The sequence below is a fragment of the Stegodyphus dumicola genome, chromosome 1 (genome assembly GCF_044657685.1).
Source record: "Stegodyphus dumicola isolate Sdum_Otavi_A_Nest chromosome 1, ASM4465768v1".
NCBI classification, from domain to species: domain Eukaryota; kingdom Metazoa; phylum Arthropoda; class Arachnida; order Araneae; family Eresidae; genus Stegodyphus; species Stegodyphus dumicola.
Genome location: NC_140768.1, coordinates 266,151,387 through 266,170,786, shown reverse-complemented (window position 1 = coordinate 266,170,786; position 19,400 = coordinate 266,151,387).

Here is a 19,400-nt window from a genome sequence, read left to right as displayed (position 1 = left end):
CAAGAGGACTTTTGGCTCGCCATATATTTAGAGTGCTTCCATGCCATGTGGAAAACAAGGAAATTAGCGTCTCTATCTCGAAAACGATACGGGATAGGAAGAAAACGTGAATTACAATGTTGTACAACATCGTCCATTTACTATTAAAAGACACCTTGTGAACATGAAGGTTAAGAACAGAACGCTTTAAACACGCATTTGTTTATTCGCAATTTCCTACGCTGTGATGTCACGAAACAATCTTAGAAAGAAAAAACAATTATTTATCACAAGCTATCGTTATTTTCGATGTTCAAACTTTTCTCCGTCAGCTGAAATGCACATCTGAACCCTTGTTCGAAATTCTTGTTTAAAGCTTTTTAGCATAACGTCTGACAGGTTTGCACAAGCATCTGTAATACGTTACGTCTTTGAAGGTCCTGCAATGTTTGTGGAGGGATCGCATACACCTGCTATTTGAGGTATCCCCTCAGGAAAAGGTCCGTTGGAATCAGGTCAGGTGAACGCATGGAGGCTACTCTTCGAAACCACAATACCCGATTATTCGTTCTCCGAATTCCTTCATCAGGTACTCCTTTACTTGTGATGTCTTGTGCACAGACGCGCCCTCAGTTTGAACCATCCATTTCGGAATTGAAGCAACGGCAGGTGCTCAACAAAATCGGGTATTATTATATCTTGCAGAAGTTATAAATATCGTGAGGCCGTTAACGCACCCTGGTAGAATATTGGGCCGATTAGCCTGTGATTATAAATGCCAAAACAAACATTAATCGAAAACCGTATTTTATGTCGAACGTCAGCAGAACATGATGGATTTTCCAGTATCCACTAATGGGTGTTCTGACTATTGTACATTTCGTTCCACAAAAAGCATGCTTCATCCGTCCACATTATTATCTGCCAACAATGTTGGCTGGACTTCTGTCTTATTCATGACGAAGCTGTCTTATACGCCCTCACATATGCGAAATGTAACTCACGATGCGAAACGTAACTCAGCATTTCCGTCCAGTGCCTGATTAGGTTTTGGCTGGTATGGATGAGCACCAAATTCATTTAGAACTTTACAAACGCGATTTTTTAGAAGCCACAATTTTCACTTATCTCTCTTGTACTGCTGTTCGCATATGTGAGGGCGTATAAGACATCTTCCGGCTGTACTTTCCGTCCTGCTTTAGCTGGTATGCCGGATCAAAGTCGGCTAGTCACGCCCTCTGTCTCCCTCAAACATTTTAAAAATTGTAGGATGGTTTTGTGCGAAGGATGCGAGCCTGCAGGAAAACGTTGCCGATACAACCGCGCTGTCGATCGAGTTTTACGCCCACATTACCGTAAAGCAGAACCATCTTACAATAATCAGTTTTTGAAAATCACTAAGACCATGAGCTTCAACAGATAACGCCGAGAAGATATCTCTTTTCTAGTGTCTCAGGTGATCAGGTGTGACGTTCCGTATACTATTTGCATAAGGCACAAATTAGCGCGCCAAGCTCAGGTTACGTTACATTGATGGCTTTACGATAGGATTGTGCACGATCTGCAAATTGTCTGCTCTGTTTGTAATGAAATTGAAACCAGAAACTCAGCCCAAGGTCTAAGAAGATTTGAAACCTCCCTTTCAAGGTTTGAAAAAACTGAGACTCCATGACCTAACTGGGAGCCGCCACCCCTCCAGGTCGTTGCAGAGGGAGAAAACATTCCTTGGAGTCAGAATTCATCGGGGAAGAGACCGAAGGGCGACCGCAACGATCCACAGGGCCAATCTCATGTCCAACTACTAATAACTCAGATATAGTTCCCACGAGAGGGGTCACCACTCCCTCCCGCAGTACTAAATTTAATACTCAGACAGTTTTATAATTTCAGCCAAGATCACAGGTCCCTCCACACCGAGCAAGAGGAGGCACTCCCTCTCTGACGGCCGTAACCATCCTTCATGTAACGTCCCCACCACCAAGGACACGGACAAGGCAGTACCAGTACGGTCCCTGCCAAGCCTGAACCTACCACCGAATAAACGATGGTCCTAATCTATGCGAAGACTGTTTATTTGCTCTGTAGGCTGAAGTTATCTAGACACAAGTCTAGCCAGTGATCTAGAAGAACTCCGGGTCCCTCCCATAAATGGTCAGTTCCGACAATTCCGCCAAGTCGGACCACAGAGTTAGTTGCCCAGCACCATTAACCTATGCCAGCCAGCCTATATGTAGCCTCTTCCGGCATAGTTTCCAGCTGGCGCCACGAAGAGGCTGATGCTGAACTGAGGGAGACGTGGCGAACCACCTCGGTACTCGCACCTTTAGATGAAACCCCGGGTCTCCTACCGCCAGCGGTCGGTTCCGGAGATTTGTCTTTGGATACGGGCACCGCCCGCCAAGTTGTTTGTAATGACAATCAGTACAAGGATACGCCCCGCGAGGTTTGAACCACAGGTTCGATTATGAATTACAAGCGATACCAATATTCCGCGATACGGGGTCGTGTTTCGTGACAGATAATCTTTTCTCTTTTGTTCAAGTTCGTGACGGCAGTTTCGGAAATCGCGAAGAAATAAATGTGCGTTTTCAGCGTTCTGTTTTTAGTATTCATATCCAGAAGGTGTCTTTTTGTACTAAATTGACGATGCTCTGCAACTTTTTAATCCAGTCTTTCTTCCTATCTCATATAGATTTCGAGATAGAGATGCTAACTCTACCGCTTTCCATTAGCTGGCGCTGTTAGCTATCTCATCTAGTACCGCACTAGGCTGTGCCTAAACACCACTTTTATCAGTACAGCTGTAGCCGTTCGGCCGAACTTTAGTGAAGACCCCGTATATATATATATAATTCATAATAATTTAGAATAAAAAAATGTTCCTATACTATCTCCAGGGAACACAAATTCAATTTAAAACCATGATTTTCCTTGATAAGTCGATTAATCTGACATCATTGACGATAGCTACTTTTCCAATATTTAAAACATAATTTTGGTTTTGGTATTTTTGCGTTTAAAGATTTTTCTTAGCAGACTTTTAAACAAAAATTTAAAATTACTATTTAAAATACTAATTTAAATTCTGATTAAAAACATTTTCTTTCATGGTTTTAAATTGAAATGTTTTCCTTGGAGATAGAAAGTTTTATTATTATAAATTATTATTTTATTAATTTGCACCCTTAGCGCAAGTCATAGGCTTTTTAGTTTACCTCTAATTACTTTATTTTTAATTTATATATATACAGGGTAATTCTAAATTACTTTTACATATTAAGAAGGGTGATAGTACTCCTCCAGATAAGCAATAATTATCACAGAACATAGGGTCGCATTCCAGTCTGAGAGGCAGAAAAGAGGAATATTAGAATTCCAATCTGAACTTACAACACTGTTGGGAGAGAGAATGAACGAGACCAAATGTTGCACAATCAGTTTAGTGACAAACTCACAGAGAGTTCAAAACACGGATAAAACCGAAAACTTAGCGTTCGAGTGTTAATTCGAGCTCATATTTTGATGGCAAACACTCAATTGCACATCTTTGGTTGGCAAGATCTCAACCTCGCAAACGATTGCAACAAATTAATTATGTAATCAAGGGCTGAAGATTATCAACTAACTCCAACGTCCGCTGCATGCCGAGATTAGCATGAAAACTTCATGCTGTGTTCCGGCTGTCAGAACTTCGTGTCCCATAGAAAGGCGCTTAAGTAGAATGAGCGCAGGAGAGTAAGTCCAGGAAGACAGGATAGAAGATGGCTAAGAGAAAAACAACTGCTACGTTGATACTTTATATCTAGGTAGTTTTCCCCCTAATAGATAATTTGTCCCTAATAATTTAGATAATTTACTTGTTGCAATCATTTGCGAAGTTGAGACCTTGCCAACCAAAGATGTGCTTTTGAGTGTTAGCCATCAAAGACTCAGCTCTAATTAACACTCCGAACGCCAAGTTTTCGGTTTTATCCGTTTTATGCACCATCACAAGCCATCCAGCTTCGCTTCGAAAGTCCTCCACAAAGGCATCCGACCACTTGAGCAGAAAGCCCGGGTGTGCTTTGCCGTTATCAAATATCCTAAACCTCTTAGACCATTACATTTACACCGTCGTTATGTCCATATTTAGACTTGATGATTTTGTTTGCTTTATTTGATTACGGCAAAGCACACGGCTATCAGCCTAAGGGAAGAGATGCCTTCGTGAGAGGACGTTCTAAGAGAAACTCGTTCGTATACACGTTGCAAATGGGGAAAATCAGGAATACGCTGACTACCAATAAGTATTTGGACACCTATGCAAATCACGATATCTGCGGTCCCAAGGTACGCCACGGACTCCGCCGGTATATATCGTGTAGGAAACAGCATCGGCTTTAGTCGCATGCAAGATGCCTCGCAGTTCGGAGCTCTCTGATTTCGAGAAAGGTATAATTTCCGGGTATCACAAATGTGGCCGATCCTTAAGGGACATTTCTAGCGATCTGAAGTACCCAATATCGACAGTGGCCTATGTGATTAAGAAGTGGAAGGTGAGCGGTGATTGTCGGAATGTGCCCCGAGTCGGCAGACCAACAAAACTGGGGGATAGAGACCAACGAGTGCTGTTCAGAGAAATTCGGAAGAACCACACCCAACCGATAGCCCTCATACGCGAGGAGTTTTAACAGGCATCCGGGAGTATTGTTTCAATGAATACCATCCGTAAGGAAGCACAGCTGCTTGGTTTTCATGGTCGTGCTGCTGCCCATAAGCCTTTGATCACAAAGTCCAACCGTGCTGCTCGATTAATGTGGTGCAAAGCACATCGAAATTGGACCGTAGATCAGTGGAAACGGGTTCTTTGGAGTGATGAATCAAGGTTCACCTTTTACTGTTCGGATGGCAGGGTCTGGGTCTGGCGTCTACCTGGGGAACGTCTCCTGCCAGAATGCATTGTGCCAACAGTCAAGTTCGGCGGAGGTGAAATTATGGTCTGGGGTTTTTTCTCCTGGTATGGGCTGGGACCCTTGGTCCCCATTCATGGTAAGCTCAACTCCGATGATCTATTTTGGATGACAATGTGCTTCCTACGTTGTGGCAGTTTTACGGGTTGGACCCCTGTTCCTTTCAGGACGACAATGCCAGTTGTCATGTTTCGACGTTAACCAAGGCTTGGTATGGTGCCAATGGAGTTCATCGAATAGACTGGCCTGCCCAGAGTCCAGACCTGAACCCTATCGAGAACCTCTGCGACGAGTTGCATCGCCGAATTCAGGGGTGCACTACCCGCGCAAAATCGGTGAAGGAACTTCTATGTCTTCTCCAAGCCGAGTGGAAGAAAATACCACTAGCTGTCATACAAATACTTGTGGAAAGTATACCGCGGAGGGTCCACGCTGTAATTACCTCTCGTGGAGGCTCTACCCACTATTGATTTTGAATAAAGTTAGTTTTTCTTTTCTATCACAGGTGTCCAAATACTTATTGATAGTCAGTGTACACCCATGTTGCCAACTCGTTCGTCTGGAATCGAAGCCAGACCGGAACTTCCAGTATTCAGTGGCTTTGCCGCTCGGCTGCTGGAGGCAGTTCTTGATAAGAAGAGTTATAAATACAAACACTCTCGAAAACAATTATTTTCTGCTTTGACGTTATTCCGACTTCTTAGTAACAGAACATATAACTTGCTTCCAGACAAAGTATGTATATTAGAAACTCCGGTCATCTTGCCATTCCTATAACTGGCGCCTGCTGTGTATTTAAATGGATGACAGCTATTGGTGTCCGCCGATAACATCGCGGCAAAAACATCGCGGACGAAAACGTCGCGGAGAAAACAATGCAAGGCGAAAACGTCGTGCTACAAAACATCGTGGGAGAAAACATCGCAAAGAGAAAACATCGCAAAGAGAAAACATCGCAGTTCTAAAACATCGTGCTACAAAACATCGTCGTCGAAAATAAAGCGGTTCAAAAACTTCGCAGCTTTAAAACATCGTCATCGAAAATATCGTGGTAAAAAATAAAGTATCTACAAATCATCGCAGGACGATAACTTCGCAGACCTGCTTTTTTCAGGTTTTAATTATTGTAAATGGATATTCCCATAATGATTTGTGAGCGCAGTATGTAAAGAAGGATAATTTTTATTTTCACATATTTTATTAACTAATAATTGCTTGCTGAAAAAGTAAGAAGGAAACTTAAGCATAAAAAATTAAATGCAAATTATAGATTATACTTTTCATGAAAAATTACCAGTAAAAACTTTATAAAAATGATTTATTAATGGCCTTTGTTAGTTAACTATGTCGGTTTAAAATTCTATTAAGTGCTATAAGTTGCATTAATTTTCTATGCTTAAGTTTCATTCTTATTTTCTCAGCAAAAATTTATTAGTTAATAAAAAGTATGAAAGTAAATATTATCCTTCTTTCCATCTTGCGATCACAAATCAGTATGGGAATATCCATTTACAGTTATTAAAGCCTGAAAGAAGCATGTCTGCGATGTTATCGTCATGCGATGATTTGTAGATACTTTATTTTTTACCACGATATTTTCGACGACGATGTTTTTAAACTGCGAAGTTTTTTAACCGCTTTATTTTCGACGACGATGTTTTGTACCACGATGTTTTAGAACTGCGATGTTTTCTTGTTGCGATGTTTTCTCCCACGATGTTTTGTAGCACGACGTTTTTGCCTTGCGTTGTTTTCTCTGCGACGTTTTCGTCCGCGATGTTTTCGGCTGTAACCCAGCTGTTTGCTTCAAACCTTTTTCCGAATAATAGTCCACTTCTCACTTGACAGAGTGGAGATGGTTGCTGAATAATATTAATTTGCCGCGGGTTCCGGTTAGGGGTAAAGAGGTGGTTGTATAAATGTTTTAAGTTTTTCTTTCCTTTTGTAAAGTGAAATAAAAACAGTTACCCTTATGAATTTCTCCACGAAGATGTTTCTTATTTTAGAATACAGCCTTTGTATACTTCTGTATTCAATTAAATATAAAAACCAAATAATAGATAGAAACCTTAAAAAAAAGCTTTTATTCAATAAACTTTGAATTGAAACCCTGAATTGCAGAAACAAACTTAGTAAAAAGCACTTTCTACACTTTTCGATGACGATATCTCATTGTTTGCGTTTCAGAAATAGACTGATCAAATACGACTGTATAATTAATTAGTTAATTATCCAACCTTATTTAGTCAAAGTGTTTAATTGCCTTTTACGATTTAAATTTCTTGTGACTTAACTTTCGCCCAGTAAAGTTAAATTAAACTGATTGTTACTTCATGAAATAGTACTATTTATGCATGTAAAATTTATTTTGGATTCCATTGTGCATGCAGGCCACATATATAAGATATAACAAAATATGATAGCTGTTTCAAAAAAATAATTGGCGACCTCAAAATTAACATTCTAAATTTGGTAATCTGCCCTTAAATTCATCTCTTCTCACAGGTTCCAAATTTTTCTGTCTTACGTAACGTTTTAATGCAGATGCCTCTTGTCCAATCACATTGGACATCCCCTTTTTCACATATCCCCCAATCACATCCCCTTTTTCGCATAAGCTCTGCTGCTGGCAAGTCGCTTTTCATCTATGCTGCTGCATACTTGCTGAAGATAACGTCGTATTTTAAAATACAACTTACTGTATTCAAATATAATTAGGAAACATCTTGTCTGGAAAAGGATGACTTGATATGCGTAAAAAAATAAAGATTGTGATTTTTCAAGATACGTTGTGCTAAATAGCGTCATCATGCTTTTCCATTCAGCCACCTTAAAGTCACTACGGTCTTCTTGGTCATCTACACAGTATCGTAAGCTGTTAAGTTCCCGTGCCTTCATCTACGCATTTAAAAATCATTACATATATATATATATATGATATACATATATCATATATAATTCGGATAGGTACCAGATAATGAACCGCATACTTTGACAATAAGCATTGAATTTAAAAACAAAAATCTGATGTGTACACCACAAGACTTCCCTGTACGGAATATTAAATTATACGTATTTTTTTCTTTCATTTTATTTAAACTTAATCGATTAAATTAAATCTTCTTCATCGAAGAGCATAAACCATAACAGAATAAATGTACTCTTTAAAATTCACTATATTTGTTTACCATAGCAACACTCTGGCAATAGGTTCACTTACCAGCTTTAAACCTCATTCATTTTATTACTCGCCGACCAACGGCCGAGCGGTAAAGTCTCTGAACACTCGTAGTTCGGTCCGAGGTTCGAATCCCGCAAACGGGCTGGCTGCAGGGACGTTTTCGTGGTTTTCCTCATGTGTAACGTGTATACGAACCAGTTTCCTTTAGAAAGTCTTCCACGAAGGCATTCCTCCCCTTAGGCAGATAGCCCTAGTGTGCTTTGCCATAATCTTAATAAACCAAACTATTTTATTACTCAAGAATGCACAAAATTTATATCATCTCAAGAATTATCTAATCTATATATTCTTTTCAAATACTATAATAAATCTAAAACGGTGTATAATAGAAATTAAACAAACAACAACAAAAAAAAAAAAAAGAACAGTTTTTCACAGAAGATTCAGTATTTCTCATTCAATTAATTCACTTGTCACTTCACGACAAAGCAATAATATATAAAAACTCAAAATATCTATATTAAAAATTTCGAAGTAAATGTTAAACACTTATTTCCTCGAATAAATTCCAGAATGTATTAAGCATGCCTTGTATTAAGCCTTGTATGCACTTCGTATACTACCTGTGATTTTTAAACCACTAACGACAAAACATTGGAAATTTAATACAATTAAAATATGCCTTTAAACACGATTTAATCTGTTTGTTATACGGTGAAATTTGTTAACAGCAAAAACACGTTTCCAGGAAACAATAGAACGTTTAGAATGACTTAATAATATTTTACCAAATTGCTAAAAAAATTATTAAGCTTCATTGAATTAGTGTCAAGTATTTGCTCATTTTTCATACAATTCTGTTTTCGTATAAACTAATCTTTTCAACTGAATTATTTGACTTTGTTATTTAGTTTTTCTTATTTAATTCCTCCATCCAATTTACGAAGTAAAAATTTCACATAGTCTCTTACATAGAAATAAAATTATAATTAACATGTGTCCGGACATTTCACACGAACACGGACATTTCACACTTACACAGTGTTTCGGACATTCTATAAACAGACACTAATAAATCATTAAATACTGTGACTTCTAAAATTTTCATACAGTTAATGAGCAATTAGTCTTATAAATCAGAAAAATACCTTTGCTGTTTTATGAATTACAATAGAAAGAAATCTTATCGCTAGGAGAATTAGAATAAAATATTTATAATTACGTCAGTCAGACACAACCGTTTGCCCTTATCTCAATTAGAAATTGCCGTTTCGGACACAGTGATTCATTTAAAAGTTTTCTAAAGTAATTCAATCAAATTTTATCATTGACAATTGTTCTTAAATTATGTATCTAAGAAAGAACTGTTGTAGATATAGAGACATTAGGCTATTTTGGAAGCAGAAGACGTGAAAAATGAGGGATGCCTTCGGTGGGACTGGAACCACGGAACTCTCGAATACGAGCCGAGCGTGCTGACCATTACACCACGAAGGCATGCTAAGAAAGCGGGAGAAATACCTTATATACTCCCCCTTTTAAAGGGCGATTGGGGATTAATGGACACAGTCGCCAAATCCTGGTGGTGGAGTATCATAATCCACCACCTTTTTTTTACTTCGGTCGCCACAGTAGATTCATTGGTATATTTCGTATCAGAAGAGATGAAAAATGAGCAATGCCCTCGTCGGGACTCGAACTATGGACCTGTCGGATATGCGCCGAGTGCTAAGAATGCTAAGAAGGCGGGAGAAATACCTTATATAGTCCCCCTCTTAGACGGCGACTGGGGATTAGAGGACCCAATCGCCAAATCCAGGTGGTGAAGAATCCTCATTCACTACTCTTTCTAGTTCGCTAGCCACTGTAGATACATTAGGTTATTTTCCATGTCGGGAAGTTGAGGAAATGAGCAATGCGCTGGCCGGGACTCGAACCACGGATCTCTCGAATACGCGCCGAGTGTGGAGACCATTACACCATTACACATACTATTTTTTTTAAACAGCTATCATATTTAGTTATATGAAGGCGGCAGAAGGCAGCAGAAGTACGTTATATAGTCATAGTTCAAAAGATCTGATTTGAGAAAACTTCGGTAAAGCGAATTAATTCTTTACTCCCAGTGCTGAATAATTTCAATCTCCTACAGTGACGTTGCTCCGATACAAATTCATATACAAGACGGCAATGACAAACCCAAAGCAGCATTTTATTTGCATAAGTATTCCGTTACATCTGCCTCGACACTTTTGTTTCGAAGATAGTCCGTTTATAAACTTATGTATAGAAAAAGAATTAATCAAGGATCAAGTTTCGGGGCCATGTCATGGCATCGCATTGTCATGGAGGAGTACACCCTTATGATTGACCAATGCTGGCTCTTTATGCATCAGTGCCTGATGTAAACGTTCCAACTGCTGCTAATATAGGCCTGCTGTGATGGTTTGGCCCACTGTCAGCAGCTCATAGTGCACCATTTGGCCACTAGTCCACCAGATGGATACAGAGCAGGATCTTGCGGGGCTGGAGAGAAGGTCTCGCAGTGTGAGGCACAGGGTCCCTTCGTGACAACCAATGTCTGAAACGCCTGAGTGTGCCATACTGGGCCCACGTTTCATCTCTGGGTAGTACTTGATCAAATATGGATGCATTGCGTTGCCGAATAAGCAATGGCAAACAGGCACCGACACGCTGTTGCTTGTTTGCATCGCACAGTGAGTGGGGTACCCACTTGCTCAGCTTGTATGCATTTCCTATGCGATGCTAATGGAGTCTGATCATTTCATTAGATACCTGGAAGTGTGCAGGTTACAGGTTACAGGTTACGGAGGACGGGGAAGCCTGGTGTTTAACATAGGTAAACAGGCGTATGTCCCGCGCCCTCTACTATCTAGAAACAACAATTTCCTGGAGCCCCAGGAGGCTGCACCGGGGGTTCATTTGGATCTTAAATAAATTTATTACATGGCCATACAGGGGCTATAACTGATGTAAGACATTGTGTGGGAACGTAGTACATATGTTATATATAAAAATTACAAATAGCAGTTACATAAAACACATTAATATACACATTAAAATTAATTAAAAATACAACATGGAACACATAATGCACAAATTACACCAAAAAAAAAACAATAAATAAACACAAAGAGAGGAAAAAAAACATATTATCACATATAAACAAAGACCATTAAAAATTCAATATACATAATGCGCTGTGCATAATGCAATACGGGAATGCGTTTAAGTGATATGGTGTTGTGTGGTGGTGTATTTAATTATGGCAAAGCATACTAGGGCTATCTGCCTAAGAGGAGGGATGCCTTTCGTGGAGGACTTTCTAAGGAAAACTGGCTCGTATACACGTTACACATGGGGAAAACCACGAAAACGCCCATGCAGCCAGCCCGTTCGCGGGATGCGAACCTCGGACCGAACTACCAGTGTTCAGCGACTTTACCGCTCGGCCGCTGTTTAAGTGATATGTAACAAATTGATATGCATATAGTACGGGTTACTTATGTTAAAGGTTGTGCAGTATGCAAGTACATAGTTTATGCGAAATGCATAGTACAAAAGAGAAAATTAAATACATGCAGAGTACATGGAGTATTAAATACATGCAGAGTACATGGAGTACATGGAGTATGAAATAATACAGATTGCAAGTACATGATGCAGATAATACAGATAAACAACATACATACAGAATACATAGTACTTTGCGCGTAGGACAAAACTGTTACATGATACGTGGGATTACTTAAAACTAATTAATATACTATACATGATACATATCTTATGGAGGTGCATAATGAGCACTACAAATAAAGTACATACATACAGTATACATAGTGCACTGTGAGTAGGACAATACTGGTACATAATACTTAGGATTATTTAATACTGATTAATATACCATACACAATACTGATTGTTATGGAGATATTACGCTTAATTTGATATGCAGATTGTGATTGACATAGATTATGCGCAGTACATAATGCAGATTGTTAAACATAATACAGATCTTACATAATACATGATACAAATCGCAGATACATTATAGTCACCTACACTGTGTGTGATACAGGTACATACTTCATAATACAAATTGCGGGTTATGCGCGTACAGATTGTTATAGAATTAATATGCTTAATTTGAAATGCAGATATTAATTGACTTATATGGTATATATACCGGATCAATTGCATGTACTACAAATTGGATATACGTTTGGGTCGCATATGTTGCAGTTGCTACTTGATACGCAATTGGTACATTATACATTATACAGATTGCAAGTACATAATACAGGTACAAAATGCATACAAATACTTAGTACAGATTATACATAAAACAGAGTACATATTATACACAATACATTACAGGCACCTGAATCACACACTGTACAGGTACATATTACATAATATAGGTTGCAGATTATACATAAAATACAGATTGCAAGTACATAATACTGGTACATAATGCATACGGGTACATATAACATAATATAGATTGCAGATTATACATAAAATATAGTATATAAAATACAGATTGCAAGTACAATAATACTGATGCATAATGCATACAGGTACATAGTACAGATTATACATAAAACATAATACAAATTGCAGATTATATACAATACATTACGGGCATTTGAATTACACACAATACAGTACATATTACATAATATACACTCATGTCCATAAATTAAGAATAATGAAAAAATCAGGCAAAGGAAGAGTTAGAAGCAAAATAAATTTGACTTATTTGTAAAGCTTATTTATTAAACAAAAGGTAAAGAGCAAAAAAAAGATGCTATATGTTTGATATTATTAAAAAAATTAGCGATCTTTCTCCCTGGAGCAAATTACAAAAAAAAAACCTATTTACAAAAAACCAATATTACATGGTTGGTATGATTGTTAATACATTGTATGTCTCCCAGACGATGCAATACAGTCCGTACAGCGCCTAGGCATGCTGAGTATCAAATTATCGATCTGATCTTGGGGAATATTACACCACTCAAAAAACAATGCTCTCCGAAGTTCCGGTAGACATAAAGGAGGAGGTTGACGGGCTGTTTCACAGCGATGTTTTCACAGCGAGGACGGGCGTTGTCATCCATAAACACAAATTGTGCGCCCATGGCGCCCCGAAACAATAACCAGAATGTTCCAGAATGATGTACCGATAGATTTGGAATGTCATGGTTCCAATTTGAACCTGCAGGTCAGTTCTGTAGCCCAGAATAATTCCACGCCAAACGAGCACTCCTGCACCACCGTAACGGTGTCGTTCAATGATGTTTTCTTGGTGGTAACGGGTACCTGGAGCTCTCCATACAAAAGTCCGGCGAGAATCAGACTGCAAGCTAAACCTGGACTCGTCGAAAAACATCACACAAGCCCGCTGTTGCGATGTCCACAATGCATGCTCTCTACTCCAGGCTAACCGCAGGCGACAGTGAGTCGCAGTAAGTGGAACGCATCTGACAGGTCTACGAGCATATAGACCAATCTGCTCTAAGCGTCTGTACATGGTCTGCCTTGAAATTGTCGTACCAGTCCCTGAAGAGAGCTGACGAGACAGGTCTGAGTCTGTGCTCCGCCTGTTTCCTTTGGCAGTAACTGCCAAATACCGGTCCTCATTCGGCGTTGTAACTCTGGGGCGACCTGTGCTGTAACGTCTACTCACATTACCATCATCTTGGAATCGTTGCCAAAGCCTGGAGATGACACTTTGGGCAATTCCAAGTTCGGCTGATACTTCCAGTTGGGTACGCCCACATTTCAGACGGCCGATAATTCTACCACGTAAAAAATCATCCAAATGCGTCCTTTGTGTCATAACTATTCGGTTATTGCACTGAAATGCTTATAAAGCGCCTGCGAACAATTTTACTTCTTTGTCTGTATTCCTTATATATCACTCTCTTACACTCTCGTCATTGTGACGTACCATCGGTGTCATCTGGTTACTTCCTGAAATTTGCATATGGTTCTTGAAGATGTGTGTAGTGATTATACAGGTGATATATTTATTTTAGATTTCGATTTCCGCGTGACTCCGAATTATCCTTAATTTATGGACATGAGTGTAGATTGCAGATTATACATAAAATATAGTATATAAAATACAGATTGCAAGTACATAATACAGGTACTTACTGGTACATAGTACAGATACATAATACATAATGCAGGTTGCAGATTATACACTGTACATAATGCAGATTGTCGTACATATTACAGTTTAGACATAATACTTAATATAGTTTGCAGATTATACACAATACATTATAGGCAATTGAATTACATATAGTACAGGTGCATAATACAAATTGGAGATTATACATAATACATAATACAGATTGTGATGGAATTAATTTGCTTAATTTGAAATGTAGATAGTAGTTGACACATATGATATGTGTATTTCATCTAATGCATGTACTTCAGATTGTACATTTGAGTCACATATGTTGCAGTTGCAAAGAGGTTTGTAATACGAGACGCGATTGGTACAAAATACATAATACCGATTTCAAGTACATAATACATGTATATAGGCGTACTGGTACATAATACATGTACGTAATACGTAGTGCAGTTGCTGATTATACACGACACGTAATGCAGATTGTTGTACATAATACAGATTATACATAATACAGTTTGCAGATTATACATAATACATTACAGGCACTTGAATTACGCATAGTTCTGGTACGTAATACATATTACTGATTGGAGATTATATATGTAATACTTAGTACAGATTGTTACAGAAGTAATACGCTCACTTTGTAGTGCAGATAACGATTGGCATATAGGATATGTATATTTGTACTACTGCATGTATTACAAATTCGATATACATTTGAGTCACATATGGTGCAGATGCATAGAGATTTGAAATTTGGTACACAGCTGATCCATAGATTGCTAATGTGAAGAAATACCTTTAGTTGAGTACGTAAGATTTGGTACGGAAGGAGATAAGTAAGTACTTATCTATTAAGTGGCCTGACATATGTCTTGACCCAATGCCGTTATTTGATCTATAACTTTGCAGATCTTATTGATGGAAGGCTTGTGTTGTATTATGAACCGATGATATGGCTCGGAATTGCTTACAGATATGGGCAGATGGTGATTGACTGAGCGCCGCCTGAGATAACCACTGACCTGACTTTGTTGTAAAAGTCTTACATTGTTAATAGTCATCCTAGCAGAAGGGAAAATTTTCTCCGTGTAAAAGTATACATATAAATATTACATGGGCATACAAGGCCTGTGTATAAGCATAGATATGTTGATTACAATCATTGTTTTGTACAATTTACATATGATAAGTACATAAAATCATGACAGCTCTGTGTACATTTAACATTATATGAATTTATATTTACAATACTTTTACTGAGATAATCAAATTAAACTTGTAATTCATTTACACATTGACTGGATTTTCAATATCATTTAAACTGCTTTAGAATATTATTTTTATCAAGTACATACAAACTGGATAGTAATATGCTTACATTACAATAGTTTTGCTCTTACAGTCCTGTTATTATTCTACGGGGTGAGCTATTTTCCTAGTGTTGATATTCAGTTGTTGTAGTATTTTGAATTGCTATTAAAATTATGCTGCGAAGATACAATTCTCAAGAGAGGGGGAGAATTTCTTAGTATCTTGCTGAGCAAAGCCTGATTACCTCCTCGATTTTAGTTTTTGTCTGCTTGTTGCCGCGGGTATTCTCCACCCATTGCGGCCAGTATTCACTGCTTGGCATTTTTAAATGCAGTTTATCGGTTTGTGGGCAGTTGAAGAGGCCGTGATCTGCATCACCTACCGCACCACATTCACACAAATCTAATGCTCGTATGCCCAATTTCTTAAGATAATGTGCGAAGGGACCATGGCCAGCGTAGAATTGAGTTTGTGCTCCGCTGTATGTATTAACTGAGCACGTGACTTTTGGAAAGAACTTGTAGGTTCTTCTCCCTGTGCTTTCCCTTTCCCATCTTTTCTGCCATTCTTGTAAAAGGCTATTGAGCGTGGTTTTTTTTAAATAGGATTGCGGAACACTTACTGCATTTTCCAATTTACTGGAATCATTGGCAGCAGATTTCGCAAGCAGGTCCGCCGCTTCGTTGCCAGTAATACCCACATAAGCTGGAACCCAGATCAGGATAAGTCTGTCATCTGGTGGGATACTTAGAAGAATTTTCTGAATATCTTGCACCAAAGGACTCCTTGTCTTGTGCCCTCGGATGGACTCCAAACTTGAGGCAGAGTCGCTATATATGTTGACCTTTAATCCTAATTGATATTTTGCCAAATTGATGGTTGCTTTTAATGCAAGAAGCTCTGCCTGAAAGACGGTATTTTTGTCTGCCAGTCGTCTTTCCCAAGTTTTAACCACTTCTCCTTTTTGTAGTACACAGTAGGCGCAGCCTGTGCCTTTCTCCGTCTTTGAGCTATCTGTATAAATAGCGAATGCCTTCTCATTTGGCGGCGTGTATTGCATGTATATTGTGTGCGATAAATCAGTATCTTTAGGGTGTCTAAGCATGATCGGCTTGCGCTTCTCATAGTCTGTATGGTAGAATGTCTTTTGCCAGCGGGCAAGTAAAAATGTAGTGATCCGGTATCCCGTCTTCACCACAGACACATATATCCGTGTTTGTGATGCGGTGACGGTGGAAATATGACGGGAACGGTCCATGCCCTGTGACAAAATTAACTAGTGATGGGATGGCTATAAGGCGATTTGTGCTTACTTTAGGAAGATATTTGTATGTTCTTCTTCCATTATCTGCAGCATCCCATTCTGTCTACCATTTACGGATTGTCATACGGGTAAGTTGGCCCTTAAGATATGAGGGAGATGCTGGTATGGTCAGAGGTTGGGCATTTAATGTTACTGTCTGCCTCTTTAGCTAAGGAGTCTGCTGCTTCATTGCCGCTGTTGCCGGCGTGAGCTTTTACCCAGACAAGTTGGATGTAGTAGGTGTCCGGGTATTGATGAAGCAGCGACTGAAGTTTGATTACATTTGGAGAAGTATGGCTGTGGTTATCTATGGCATAAAGCGCCGACAGGCTATCTGTGAAAATTGTGGCTCTTTTCAAGTTAAGGTTATTAGCGTGTTCTACAGCCGCTGTAATAGCTGTGACTTCAGCTTGAAATACGCTGTTGTGAGGACTAAGATGTCCCCTCCAGATGTATTCCGTGGCTTGTTCCTCCAGATGAATGCAGGCACAGCCGACGCCGAGTTCATGTTAGGAGCCGTCCGTAAAGATTTTAGTACGAGTGTCCGAGTGGGCTCCGTTGTTCTTGATGGTCCTAATGCCAGCACCTTTTATAGATGGATGTGTGTGCAGAACATCTCCGCGATGATCATATTGAGCAGGACTATAGAAAGTACCTTCAAATGTGGCTTCGCGCTTCAGGTGTATAACCTGAGCGTACGTGGCCTCCATTTGTGCCTTGATGTGGAGAGGTAGTATGCCACTTAGCACCTGAGTGGAGCTCGTTGCCGTAGTCCTATATGATTTGCATATGTTAATTAAGAAAGGGCGCTGCAGTGCTGCTAACTGTCTCGTTAATCTGCTTCCTATGGTTTTTACCCAAATTGACGCTGCGTAGAGCGCTATTTTTTCGACTACTATGGAGTACAGCAGTTTGGTAATGTGCGGGTTTTGACCCAGTTCCTACCTTGGAACTGTCTTGCTGTTTTTTTAATTTGGGCCGTTTCAACTCGCTGTGCTTGTATATGTAGTACCCAAGTTAGACCTGGATCCCACACAACTCCAAGGTACTTCAATTGATTGAACAAATTTTAAGTTGCCTTCTCTAATCTTTATACAGGGTTTTCTGGAAGGGTTTTTCCTGGGCTTTGGTATTAGTAAAGCACATGATTTTTCTTTTGAGATATTCCGTTTGAGTTTTTTACACTGGGATATGAATATTTCACACGCTTCAGTGCCGCGATGTTCTATTTCCTCTCTGGTGCGGCCTTGGACCAATAAACAAGCGTCGTCGGCGTAAGCGACGATATGTGTATGGCTGGGTCAGTTTGCTTCCAGTAGAGCATTAAACGTGACATTCCATAGCAGGGGCCCTGCACAGGAGCCTTGTGGGCAGCCACGCATTTGTGCTTTGGTGACGGTGCTCGATTCAGTTGAGATTAGTAGTTCTCTATCTTAAAGATAGTTGGACAAGGTGAGGAATAGTTTCAGAGGGCAATTGGCTTTTCTCAGAGCTTCTTTAATCGCCGGCCACCACAAGGTGTCAAAGGCGCTGGCCAGGTCGATCGAAATGAACGCCGTGTGTAAATTGGCTTCTGTATTTTTGTTGATGCACTCAAGTATGTCCATGAGAGCATGGGTAGTTGAAGATCCAATACGAAAGCCGTATTGCCTTTCACTTAGAAAATTAGTCAAGAGCAGGTAGTGCCACAGACGATTGAGCAGCAATTTCTCATACGCTTTACCTAGCGCGGACAGGAGGCATATAGGCCGAAAAGATGTTGGGTCGGCCGGGTTCTTAAATTTCTTCAAGAAAAGCACAATCTGTCCTTGCTTGAACGCTCTCGGGAAGAGATGCATGCTGAAGAGCTTATTGAAGTATTTGGTGAAGAATACAGGTATTGCTCTGTATGCAATTTTGACAATAGAGTAGTCAAGGCCGTCGGGGCCCAGCGCTTTTTTTTTTTTTTGAAGGAAGAAATCTTATGATGTTTTCGATTTCTTTGTGGCAGAAGTCTCGATCATTCGAGGCGTCTGGAGCTGTGACGTTGGTACGCATGCGTTGTTGGTCTATTGTGTCCGTACTAGGATCGTCATCTGGAAAGATCATATTAAGAATGGTTGTAGCAGTGGCTGTAGCAAAGCAAGTGGTGCTGGGCGCTAAAGGTTGCACGTGCATTTGAGATGGCTTATATATCTTTTGGAAGCTATTTTGTGTAGGATGCCATATGGGTTTGCGTTGCCTGTACAGAAGGCACGCCAAATGGCGACTTCCGCTGTGAGTATATTTCTCTTGTAATGGGCACGATCTTTCCTAAATAGTGCAAGGACATGTTCTTTGGTGTCCTCATCTGTGGTAGATCGAAGTTTCCTGCGTAGAGCTCGACATTTCTGTTTTTGTTGCCGTAGGGAACTCGTCCACCACGAGATACCCTGCAGTTTTTGGTCGATCTTGTGGGTAAAACCTGATGGCAGGCATCCTTCAGTGAGTCCAGGAGGTTCGTTGTGAATGCGT